The sequence below is a fragment of the Dermacentor andersoni genome, chromosome 9 (genome assembly GCF_023375885.2).
Source record: "Dermacentor andersoni chromosome 9, qqDerAnde1_hic_scaffold, whole genome shotgun sequence".
Taxonomy (NCBI): Eukaryota; Metazoa; Arthropoda; class Arachnida; order Ixodida; family Ixodidae; genus Dermacentor; species Dermacentor andersoni.
In genome coordinates this window covers 94,292,206-94,304,706 of record NC_092822.1, presented here as the reverse complement: position 1 = coordinate 94,304,706, position 12,501 = coordinate 94,292,206, and the positions used below count along the sequence as shown (strand labels likewise).

At 49.7% G+C, this 12,501-nt stretch overlaps 1 protein-coding gene and 1 non-coding gene across 2 annotated transcripts in view; both read left to right on the top strand.

Annotated features, from left to right (window-relative positions):
* LOC126528383 (uncharacterized) overlaps positions 1-12,501 on the top strand; it is an 83,467-nt gene that overhangs the window by 41,900 nt on the left and 29,066 nt on the right. The gene's annotated exons all lie outside the window — the stretch shown is intronic.
* On the top strand, positions 613-687 carry TRNAS-GGA (transfer RNA serine (anticodon GGA)). The gene has a single exon. It is a non-coding gene; the product is annotated as a tRNA-Ser (tRNA).

Below are 12,501 nucleotides of genomic sequence, written 5' to 3'. Positions count from 1 at the left end.
TGGTGTTTCAGTAACCTTTGAGCTTCAATAAAAAAAAAATGTTCTTTTGAAAAAAAAGTAAGTAGTAGAACAACAGTATTTTTACCGCAAGTCTGACTGACTAATTTCAAAACTGGTGCTTGTATCAAAATTCGATCGTTCCAAGTGGATGTGCCTTCTGAAATCACTGGCTTCAAGTCGTAAACTGCAATAGTATGTGCGCCAAAGTAATTAACACAGAAAGTTGGGCTAGTTGGTGTTGGCGCATTTGATGTGACATAGTTCTTAGCGCTAGCAAGACTAACGGGAAAACGGTGGGACAGGACAAAGCGCTCTGACCTAGCGCTCTGTCCTGTCCCACCTTTTTTTCTTTTTCCGTTAGTCTTCTTAGCGCAAGTAACTATGTCACAGCAAATGCGCCAAAGAATTTCGTGAAAAGTTCATTGGGAAATTTTGTTAATTAGTCAATTACGCGTCTTGATTTCCAGTGTAACAATGTCCGCCTCCTCTAGTAATCCAGCTCAATGAGTAGATAGGCGCTGTATGCCACAGGTAATATTGAAAAGTTTTGTTAAAGTTAAAAAAAAAAGGAAAGGCGGTATAGGACCGACTTCGCCCTGCCATCTGCTAGCCGCCTGGTTAGCTCAGATGGTAGAGCGGCTGCCCCGGAAAGGCGGTGGTCCCGGGTTCGAGTCCCGGACCAGGACGAATTTTTCTTCAACTATGAGGCTTTTCTTTCGAGGAACCCGTATGGGTTTCCTTTGTAGCAATTGCTACGAACGGGTGGATGTCTGATTTTCCCTTTATTGCTTACTTCTCTCCACCTTGCGGGTTTCCGCAGAACTACTACGTCAGAGCTTTCAGCTGGTACCATCCAGTTCTATCGCGGAGTTAAAAACGTTGTTTCACAAGCGCACCGTTTCGCGGGAGAGCTAGCTTTGTAAAGGGAAAAGTGTCCATTGTATAACTAAGCACAAGTTCTTACGTTTTAGTTAAGTTACGTATTTTTTACGTGGCAATACTGTTATTTTGGACTTTCGCGTCCAATCCGCCACGCTGTGACGTCAGCTTGACGTTGGGAATCCTACTCCCCCCTCGCCGTTCTTGTGCGTAGAGAGTTGGGGAAAGCCGTAAGCTCAGTTTTTCGCTTACCTTCCAACTTAATGTAACTGTAGTTACTGTTCATCGGTAAACTGACTAACAGACGATGTGAAAAACCCGCCGTGGTTGCCCAGTGGCTATTGTGTTAGGCTGCTGAGCACGAGGTCGCGGGATCGAATCCCGGCCCCGGCGGCCGCATTTCGATGGGGGCGAAATGCGAAAACACCCGTGTACTTAGATTTAGGTGCACGTTAAAGAACCCCAGGTGGTCGAAATTTCCGGAGTCCTCCACTACGGCGTGCCTCATAATCAGAAAGTGGTTTTGGCACGTGAAACCCCATAATTTAATTTTTTTAACGATGTGAAAAATACGTGACGTCAGCGTCGTATGCTGGTAGGTCTTCAGACCTCGAGTGGATACCCAACGCAACAAGGGCAGTTCGAACTTAGAAAAAAAAAAATATGCAGACACTACGCAGTGTGAGAATGTGTTGCGAAGAATTTCAGTACACAATCTGCATAAGTGGCGCAGAACGCATCACGATCTGTATCTGTGTTCACGTGATAGCGATTAACTCTCCGTGCGCGATGGCACGCCATGTTTTTGGCCTTGTATATATAGGCATAGTTACAAAGGTGGTATAATTTTGTACACGTTTATTGTATGCGACCATTGCTGTATTACTATTGATTTTGCGACACTTTGTTGCGAAAATCTGGCGTTCCGTAGATGGTTCAGTGCTGTATATGACGTCGAGTACACGTGTCCGTCTAAAGTACGGTACGTATGTTCCAAATTTGAGACGTCTGCTATATTGCGCGACGTGTTGCATCCTGAGATAACCGTACCGAATTTAACATCCATGTGCCACATTTAGCCAATTTATTTTACCCCGGGCAAACAAACGTTAGCGTGTTTTGCGTTACCCAATTCGCCCCGTGCCCGGCCTGTTGTACGACGCCTTGTACAGCGCCATCCGATCCCCCGCACTGCTGCACGGCACTGACATTGAAGGCAGCATGTTGGGCCGATCCCGACCGTGCACTAAAGGTCACGCAAGAGTAGTATACATTACGTACCGTAAAGCCGCTCGAAGAGGAAAAGAACGTTTCGCACTACATATATAAAAAAAAGTTGTACTCGTACATCAGGGTGTATACGCGATCGTCTGCAGCATAAACGCACCCGCAGCAGACGCCGCTCGCGTTCAGCGATTCCATTGCGGCATCACTTTTCCTGCGGAATGTTTCTCTCTCTCTCGCCGGCGCATGTCTGTGTCCGCGGAGCGTGATGTTCGGGAATGCCGCGCACAACGCAACGTCCGAGCCGCACTGCCCTTGGACTGCAGGGGGCCGTGTGCGACGCGTGAGAACGCTGACCCGTACGCGGACCCGGCCGTGACACGGGCGCGCTTGAAATCGCTGCAGAAGCAGCAGAAGCAACGGCGAAATCGTCTGCTCTCGACGCACGCCGACTCGATCACGACAACGCGTGCGGTGCGTCCTCCTTTCCTCCAGCGCTCCCTGCCTACGACGATGCTGCGATTATTACTATTTTTTATAATATATAGCTTATCTTTTTGTTCGTTAAGCTTCGACGTGTAGCGCGACCCAACCATGCTCCAGTCTCTCGCGCCTCTGTCCCTTATAATTTACGTTTTTTTTTTCTTTAACATGGCGCTGTCAGCTAGCATATAGGTCGATCCTGTCTGGCGTTCTGCGTGTAATACAGTTTAACATACCGTACGCAAAGAACTCTCGTGCATTATAATATGGCGTGTCAGAATTGCGCATGCGCGGAGCGCAGTAGGGAGGTTTGGAAACAGCGCGCCCGAATTGCACAGCACGTTCCAATGAAATAGCGTCACTGCTCATGCGCATGCGCATGGCCCAAGCTACGCTCGGCTTCTTTTGCACTCTTTCTTTTTTGCGTTGCTTAATATACCACCCTGGCGATAGCGTCCCCTAACTTTCGGTCTCCTATTTCTAACACCCCTTGAATAAACCCGTCACTACGTGCTGAGGCCCCTGCCTGCAATGCTCATACCATCGAGTTGATCCACGCTAACCGAATAATCGTGTTAAGAAAAAAGTCCTGCCGCTTGCTTCTTTTAGGCGATATACAATATGTTCTGTTATCTTTCAACAGAACTTGTGAACAGATAACTGATACCCGTCGCTGTAGCTCAGTGCATGAAGGTGGCGTTGCGCTTCTTAGTGCGAGGTAGCGAGTTCGATCCCAATGGAGGCAGAGTGCGAGAACGCCCGTGCAGCGTGCGATGGGCGCACGTTAAGGAATCCCGGGTGGTCGAAATTAATCCGGCTCCTCCCATGATGGGGTGACTCGTAATCGGATCGCGATTTTGTCACGCGCAAGACCCCGTAGTTATATTTAGATGAGAAATCTTAGCAGATAGATAAGAGACTATGTACAGTTGACGAATTTGTTGTCCTACTTCTTTTTATTTCTTATTGCGCATTGGTTCTTTCAATTTGGCTTCCACGTCTTTTCCTGTTCTTGAACGTTGGACGTGCAGTCGGCCACAGATGCTTAAGGGACACGAGTTGCACGGCTTACACTCTAAGACGTGACGCTTATAATTTATTGGAGTGCTTTGTAAAGCCGCGAAGGGTATGTACAGATCGAAACTTTGAATTGAAGGCCGCGGCCTCGGGCTTACTAGGAATTCATCTTTTTCGCAAATCTAGTGTCGTGTAAACTTTTGTGGCCGACGGTTCTTTCTTCGTTTTCATGGTGGCATGTTTTTTATAACATTTTCCCCTTAAGCACTGCTGTGTAATGTTGCAAATCGCCCCTTACGTAATTAAATTGACCGTGTACTACCCAACGTATCGTGTATGCTACGCTGAGTTCGATACCTCCAATTCTGATTGAAGCACTGGAATCTTAGCCTGGAATGGAGTTTCTGTTACGGTAAAGCGAGTTTTCATTTGTGAATTGTTCTAAATAATTAATTAATAATCTAAAGTTTAACTCGATACCATTTCACATAGTGCTTTATTATTATTATTATTATTATTATTATTATTATTATTATTATTATTATTATTATTATTATTATTATTATTATTATTATTATTATTAATATTATTACGTACAAATGCATCCTGCATGGCTAGAAATGAAGGTGAACGGGATGTCGTAATTTTCTTCGATGTGGAACTGCAGGTGTCAGTGCATTAGGCATTCAAGTAAATAAATAGATGCGTGCTAGATCAGTGGTTGGCGCGTCCTTTTGCAAAACAGCACATTGTCGCTGGAGCACGCGTCTCCGTTGAGTAGTGTCTAAGACATGGCGTTTGTGGCGTGTTTTAAGCTCTGAAGTCACATCCGGCGCATGCACTTCGCAAAAGCCTTCGAAGTTCGTTTCTGGTACTGCGGAACAACTCACTGGGTCGTGAACTTAGACGCCATATACCTATGATTGCGATGGCTTCGTTTCAGTTTCTCTTCACCTCGCGAGAATCGCGAAGACAAGGCGACGACGAGGCCTACGACGAGGGCGAAATAGGTGGTGTCCAGAATTTGAGGTTAAAACGTGTTTCCGGCTCACACGTAATCGCTTCCGTCGCACGCAGCTAGCGAAAGCACGGCCTTCGAGATCTGCATTCGTTATACCGAGATGGCCGTCGCTGGGACGTGTATTTGGACGCCACCTACGAAAAGATACGGACGAGCAGGCGAACACAATAAGCAGGCGCGTTCCGAGGTTCTAACTGCGGTCTCGGTAGGAGGCGACGCTGCGCTCGCGCTGTACACGCCGTCTCAAGTTGAACGAAGGGAACGATTGAAGCGGGCTCCACCTCACAAGAACTCGCCGTGCGGCGAAGTCAACTTCGACGAAGGGTTTATATATGAATTAAAAAAAAATTAAATACGTATTTTCTTTTTAATGTTACTACTGAGCTCGTAACGCACTATTGTACGTTTGTAGACAGCATAACACTTAACCTAAACCATCATCAAAAGCTACTGTAAAGAGTCTCAGGCAACGGAGTGCGTGTGCGCATGCGCGCTCTATAGTTTAGACGGACACTTCTCTGTGAATTCAAATCAGGGCGGTGCGACTCAGGATTGTTGATTGCTAAGTAAGAGGCAGTGTGTTGCCGTCCGCTGAGCCGAACGCGGTTTCAGTGTGAGCAAGCTCCTGCGAGCGGCAGTCGTACGAACAACGCGTCATTCAAGCTTCGTCGTATACCGGTGACGAACAACAGTACGGAGTCGCCTATTTTTCCCTCTTTGGGTGAAGAAAAGGCGAATACCTCTGCTTCGACGCTGGAAACGTGGCCCGCAAGCGACGCGGTTACCGACAGGCACTCGGAGTTCGCACTGCTGTAGTTGCGCAACGTCCGCGCGCTTCTTCGACAGCGTCGCTTGAGCGCTCGGTTTCCAACGCGAGTCCAACTAGCTCGTTCTCTCTTTCGACCGCGACACGACTGCAGAGGCCTCCCGTGATGGGCCTCTCCCTTGTCACAAGCGGTGTGTGTATACGTGGCCCAAGCGCTCTGACTGGGGCTTTGCTGCGCGCGCGCCCTCTTGACACAAGCACTGGCTCTTAAGACTATGAGCACCACCTGCTAGGTAATGCGCCACTGCGTACTACGTTCCCTGCCCACGTCTGACCTCCTACGTACGACTACAACAAAACTGTACACGTATTTTGAGCGGCGTGTGCTCTTGCGTGCGCCGACACGGGAGCAAGCGTAGCGCACTGAGAAAGCACGCGGTTCGATGCGACGCAGTTGAGAACAGAAAGAGCTGAGAAGTCGCGCCACCGCTGCCGCGGACTCGCCACGACCGAGCCAAAAACACCGCCGCCTTTATCGCGAGAGAGAGCGTTCGCACGCGCCAGACTTTCGACACGCCGCGCGGCTCGCGAAAGACGTCCGGGCCCGCGCGAAGTTCGCGAATGCTGCCGCGGTTGACGGGCGCTGCGAGCGAGGATTATAGGGCTAGGGAAAGGACCGCGGGCCCGGCCCCGCGAGAGTTTGATTGCCGCCGCTTGCGCAACCGGCGTCGGGAGGTGGGACGGCCCCCGGCGCGTCTGCCACGAGGATGGCAGATGAGGGACTCGGTCGGAGTAGGACGTACGGGGTTTGCGAAAACTTAACGGCACTGCCAGCAGCTGCCCGGCCGACGGCGAGAGAGTGTTGTGTGCGCGCCGCGTTGGAAAACACGAGGAGTCGCGAGGGGTATATCGGAAGGAGGTGGGGGGGGTGGGGAGGGGGCAGCGTGTATACGTACACACAGACAGCCGCCGCCGGCCGGTCTGGTTGGTGCAGCAGTGTCGGGGTGCTTGCGTAAAGAGGAACCGTGTGTGTGTGTGTGTGTGGCGTGCTCGTGCTTTCTTAGCCGCTCCGTCGCCCGCGGCAAAAAAGCTGTCGCCGGCCGCGGCTCGCATTCTAGCGAGGAGGGGGGGTCGCGCCCGGTGGTTCTATTTTCGAGTCGGCGGCACGCGAAGCCTCGCTCTTGCCGGCCGGCCAAGAGCTCTCGCCCTGTCTCTTCGGGGAGGCCGGCCCGGCATCAGTGCCGGCACCCTGGCGAAGGCGCCTAGCTGCCTGCGGCCCCGGATAGAGGTCGGCCGACTTTGAGCAGCCCCCGACGGCGGCGGCGGCATCTGGGTGTGCTGCGATCCCCTCCCCCCCCCCCCCCCCTCACTCGCCCCCCTGCTTCGCGACACGAGATTGCTCTTGAAAGACTGCTCTTTTACCTCGAGCCTGCGTAACGGTGACACGGAAATTAGATAATGTTTGTGGCCGATTTCAGGAGTCGAAAGAGCTGGGTGAGCGCGCGGTAAGGAGTTGTGAACGACGACCCTTTATACAGACCGTCAGCGGCCTATTTTACGTCCACTGCAGGACGAAGGCCTCTCCCAACGATCGCCAATTACCACCTGTCTTGCGTCCGGCCCTGACTCCATCCCATGCGTGCAGATTTCTTGAATTTCATCGCACTGCCCGGTTCTCCGCCGACCTCGACTACCGCTTGTATTGGTACACACTCTGTCGCTCCGTAAACCATCGGTTATCCGCCCTACGCGTTACCACGGCCTGGCGGACGGCACTTCTCCCCCTCACTCTCAACTCGATTGTCGGCTATATAGCCCCGTCTGCTCCCTATAATCTGCACCACCGTCTTTCAGCTCTCGACGTCGCATACGCCTACAATGTTCCATGCCATCGCCTGCTGTGCGCCTTAGCTTCTAAATTCTTCCAAGTTTCTGTCGAATACGTTGGTACTGATCAGGAAGCGCTGGTTGTACACTTTTCTTTGCGATAGTGGTTCACGCTCCAGGTCATTCCGGCCGTACGCGCTGCAACTTCAGCCTCCCTGGCGCAGTATATATTACCACCACCTCTCTCATGTGAATCTTGCAGTAAAACATTTTTATAGATATGTAATAACCCTGGCGTGGTGGCTTAGTGCTTATGCCGCTGCGCTGCTAAGCACGAGATCGCGGGATCAAATCCTGCCAAATGCGGGCGCATTTCGATGGCGGCGAAAAAAAAACAAAGACAAAGAATGCCCGGGTACCGGGCATTTGGTGCACGTTAAAGAACCCCAAGTGGTCAAAATTAATCCGGAGTCCCCTGCACTACGGCTTGCCTCGTAATCTGATTATGCTTTTGGCTCGTAAAACTCCGGAACTGATTTTTTTTTTTACCTAGACTCTATATGTCTCAATGTCTTAAACCTGAGACAGCACTATCTGTAAATAACGACGTGATTCGCGTTTTTGGCGAGTTTAAAGACGGCTACGATTCAGATGTGCGCGAGCAGTGACGTCAGCAAAAGTTGTTTGCGAGGAGCCGCCTCGCGGAGGGGAGCATCATTAGCAAGCACGGCGAAGAAGCCCAAGCAGGCGCGGAGAGAAGACAATGCAGAAGCAAGAAAAATTTCGCGAACAAGTTAGCCAGATTTATTTAGTAACCCCGGCGGCAGCATAGCGCGACACCGCTGTTATACACTTGGCTTCAGCCCAGCTCCGTGGTCGACTCAATAGCCAGGCTTCACGCCGGAACCGACTGACTGCGCGTTCGGGAGCCGTTTACGAAGAAGGGCCAAAAGCCGACGTGTATTGAAAACAAACGGCGACCTGTTGACGCCAGCCAACATTATAGACAATTATAGACCTCAAGTTATGCCTCCGCGGCGCCACAACCGTGTTTCTGCGAGAAACGCTGTGGAACCTGAATATCCGTGTTCACGGGCGTGCTTCGGTCTATGTAGTTCTGGCCTGCTTCACGCGGAGGGCCCGGCCCCTGGAAGCTAGCGCTTCCAACCGAGAACTTGGCGTCCGAACATTGGGACTACAGTTCTGCGTGATGTGTGCATTGCCGTGCAGCTCATGGACTCGGAACATTTGGGGGAATTAATGCCAGCTATATGGTAAAGCAGTTATGCGAAAACCCAGAAGATGGAAGATTCATGAAAATGAAGAGCTGTTTTCGGGAAACCCGATTTTTTTTTTTTTTTGAGGTTCATGCCACATTAGCGTGGATGACAATATTCTCATTTCAAAGCTTTAATGATCGTATGTACTTAGTGCACTGTTGCTGGTACTGTGTCGTCGTCGTGGCTCGGAAAAATTCATATCGTTATTTCGTGTAACTGATGAGATGTAAGGTCCTCCTCTCTTCATGTAGATATTACTAATAAACGCACTGCTCCTCGTTCTCGAGGAGAACATGTTCCTCCCTTCAACAGCGTCCTTAGCGTGGATGAGTCGGACGACGTCATGGGCCAGCTACCCCTTTTGGCATGCCCGGCCCCAGCTCTTACAGCAGTTATTCACAGTGGTCCAACATAGGGAAGATAAAGATTCCCTGCGCGAACGACAACCATTGTGAAGTCCGGTTCTTTCTTTCTGTCTTGTTCGAACTACGACAAACAGTTGTTGCTTGCCCGAAGATAGTCCTCGTCATCAAAACCTCAGCTTCGGTTCGAGGTTTCTCTCGTTGGCCCTCTACCAATCAACTGAATTGCTCTTCTTCCTGCGAATCCTTGGTCTTGTTTGTGACGTCGGCTAGAGCGCGCGCCGAGCTAAATTGCAGTGACCATGTTCCCGCTGTCTCCTGGCGCAAATGCGTCCGTGGCTACAACTGTTATAGCGTGTAGTAGATTTTTTTTCTTTGTTGCTTCTTCTCGATACCCAATACGGCAATACAAATAGCATTTCTATGGCGTTGTGTTTGAAAAAATGCCTCGCAATATGTCGCTATACCAGCGCTGATTCGGTTAAGTAGGAGGGAGACCACAAGCAACGGAGGAGTACAAAAAGTCAAGTTCCCAAAAAACACTGGCTCCGAAAGTTTGACGCCGGTCATTCATTGCCCGTAACACGCACCAAAACGCCGAACAGAGTCTGCGTATCTCTCCGCCTGATTCTGCGCTCTTCTCACCAAGGAGTGAACTCGCGACCAAAGCGTGCTCGTATGCCTTCTGGTCTTCGTGCTTTGTTCGTCTGTTCCCTGCGTGTGTGGCCGCACTCGTCGGCCAGACATCAGTGACACGTGGTGTAGATTAGCCGCGCCGAGCTGCGTGCGCTTCTTTCTTCGGCTTCCTCCCGCATACGTCCCTGATTGATCTGATAAGACAAGGGAGCGCCTTTGTTTCTCGCGGCTGCTCGCGGCGTCCGCTTTGGTTTCCGCGTAGCGAAGCCGGCCGCCCTTTCGGCGAGCAGCTGCGAGCTGTGCGTGTGACAGCCGCTGTGGTGGGAACCGCGCAAATGTGTGTCCACATCTCGTGCCGTCGCTCTGTATGGTTTTTTTTTTTTTAAACGGCGAAAGATATATGCGGTGCCCGTCAGTGATGCCGGTTTCCTTTGATTGCTTTCTTTCTTTCTTTGCCTTTTGTTTTTCTGCATGCCGTCACATGTCCTGTACGCTTCACAAATGCGCATGGTAAAACAAGAAGGAAAGGACGAGCAGATTTGTAGCTAGTCTGGAATGCGCCTATATAGAGCAGTGTGCGCTACTATATGAGGACCGCTGCGATGTGCCTTTCTTGTGTACGAAGCCGCAGATGCGCACTTTCAGCTGGCGTATCTCAGAATTGCGTCACTCGCCGTTTGCAGCTCAGAGGAACGGAATTTGATTGAAACAGCGAGTACGCAGCAACGATCCGAAAGTACGCTGTTTCGGTGGCAGTGCGACATCAGCGCCTTAAAGCAGAAGTGCTTTGTGCATATATAGGTTCCCGTCAACTTGTCGTAACCTTGACGCACTTTCACTTCGTGGCTGGTACACGCAGTTTAATCAGTAATCTATTGAAACGCTAATTAGGAGTAATAAGTGAAGCTGTGTTAGTATAACACGCTTCTATACTAACAAAACGTTCACTCTTACCGTGATCCGAGGCTTTGCGAGCGAGAATATAGGCAAAGAAGAGATACTGGTGGCGGCGCCTCCTTGAATTTTCCGCACTACGATGTGTGACGTCACGGATTTTTTGGCATTGTCTGTTCGCGTCTGGTTGATCTCGGCAAGGAAGGATTTCAATTAACATTGCGCTCTAACGAGACCAAGGACTCATCGAATCAAGAGAATGCTTTCTGTGCTATAGAATGGTCGGTCGAATTACAAGGAAATACTTTTATATCCGTGACGTCACGCTGACGTAAAAACGCCGCGGTTCAAGCGCGACCATGAAGAAATGGTGATTTGGCATTCTTTCTTTTTTTCTTTCTTTCTGCCGCTACACCTAACCCCTTTTTTCTCATGTATTTTAAATGCGAATATGGTTTAGAAACAATGCTGCTCTTTGGTGTCACTTGAAAACAAAATGGTGCGACCAAGACAAGTCCACAGTCGTGTGCCGCTGTCGGCGGCTTTACCGCGTGGTGCGAGCTGGGAAACATTTCTTGCGTGCGTTTGCCGTTTGTACTAATCGATTCATATTATATTCTTCACTTTGGTTCTCACGAGCTCGTTCACGTGCGTGTAGTATTTGTTCATTTATGTCTGTCTTCGTCAAGGACGTCATGTCAGCAGATTTCAGCGATTTTTTTCATCTCTGCGCTCACTCAGTGCAACTTAATGATGCAAAACTATCGGTAGAATGACTACCGATAGGATCGATAGTTTCTGACAACTATCGATAGCGTAAAAAAAGGCTATCTAGGGTATTACTGTAAGTACTATTGATAGCATTGTAATGTAGTTCGCTGTTGACAGTGCGATCGACAGTTTTGCAATTCTTGGCTAGTAATATCAGCCGAAGTTTTGCGATAACTGACCATGGGTAACACCCAGTTCATGCGGCTGGCAACCGGAGAACGTAGCCATGTTTATGTTGCAGTGTTTATCTGCGGTACGACACTCGATATTTATTTTTACATTATCTATGGTGCACTATCTATAGCAATATCCACAGTGCGCTCGATAGCACCATTGATATCGAAAGTGCTGCAGTTTCCCCGCTATCGATACTCGGATAATTACTAAACTATAGCATCGGCAGAATTATCGGTAGTTCTGCATCACTATTGCGGCTGCAGCAGGCCGCCATCTTGTGAAGGGCAGCTTCTTAGCGGTGCACGCAACGTAGAGTCGACCTGCTATAGTAATATATATATATATATATATATATATATATACGTACATACATACAAGCGTTGGCGGCGGATGTAGAACATGCTTTCTGCCCAGGCGTCACGTGTGCGTAGTTTTTTTGTTTTTTTCAATGGCTTTGTCTGCAGATTGAGATTGTAGACTTCGGTTAAATTTGCGCCTCTCCCGGCGAAGGGCAGGGGGACTGACAGCCGCAACAGCTGCCGCCATATAATATGGAGAGGGAATTTATTGGACGTATAGGGGAATGTAGTTTGAATCGCCAGCACAATCTACAGCTGCCATGATTGCAGTGTATTCTGTACATGTCACTATAGATGTACCTCGCAAATCCCTAAGTGAAAATTGTCTCCAGCCAAAGGCTGGGTCGTTAGGCCGTTTTAATTCTCGATTGTGCGTCTCATGCATTGGACAATTGCCCTACTAATGGCAGCACAGGTCGTGGGTTCAGTTGAAGACAGAATGCTACTTGCACGCGCTGGGGCTTGTCTCTCGCGCTTGCTTTCTGCACAAGAGGTGCTTCCGTGTTACGAGGTGTCATAAGGCAACAGAAAACTGCGACCTTGGCAATCTGATTGAAAAATGAACTACCTCGCCACTATCTTTGTAATTGCCTCGCGGTAAAGCTAGCCTTAACATTATGAAAAGCGTTTCATGTATGGCAAGCATAGAAGGTGTATATAAACTTTGAAACTTTGTCAGATTGAAAATGAAGGGCAATTGGTGAAGCGGCGACGTCGGCTGGCCTCACTAGTTTTCCTGGCTTCGCTGGTAAACGAGGCGGGGGAGCACCGACGATACAAAGCGGTGGCGGTACTGCCGAGGCTA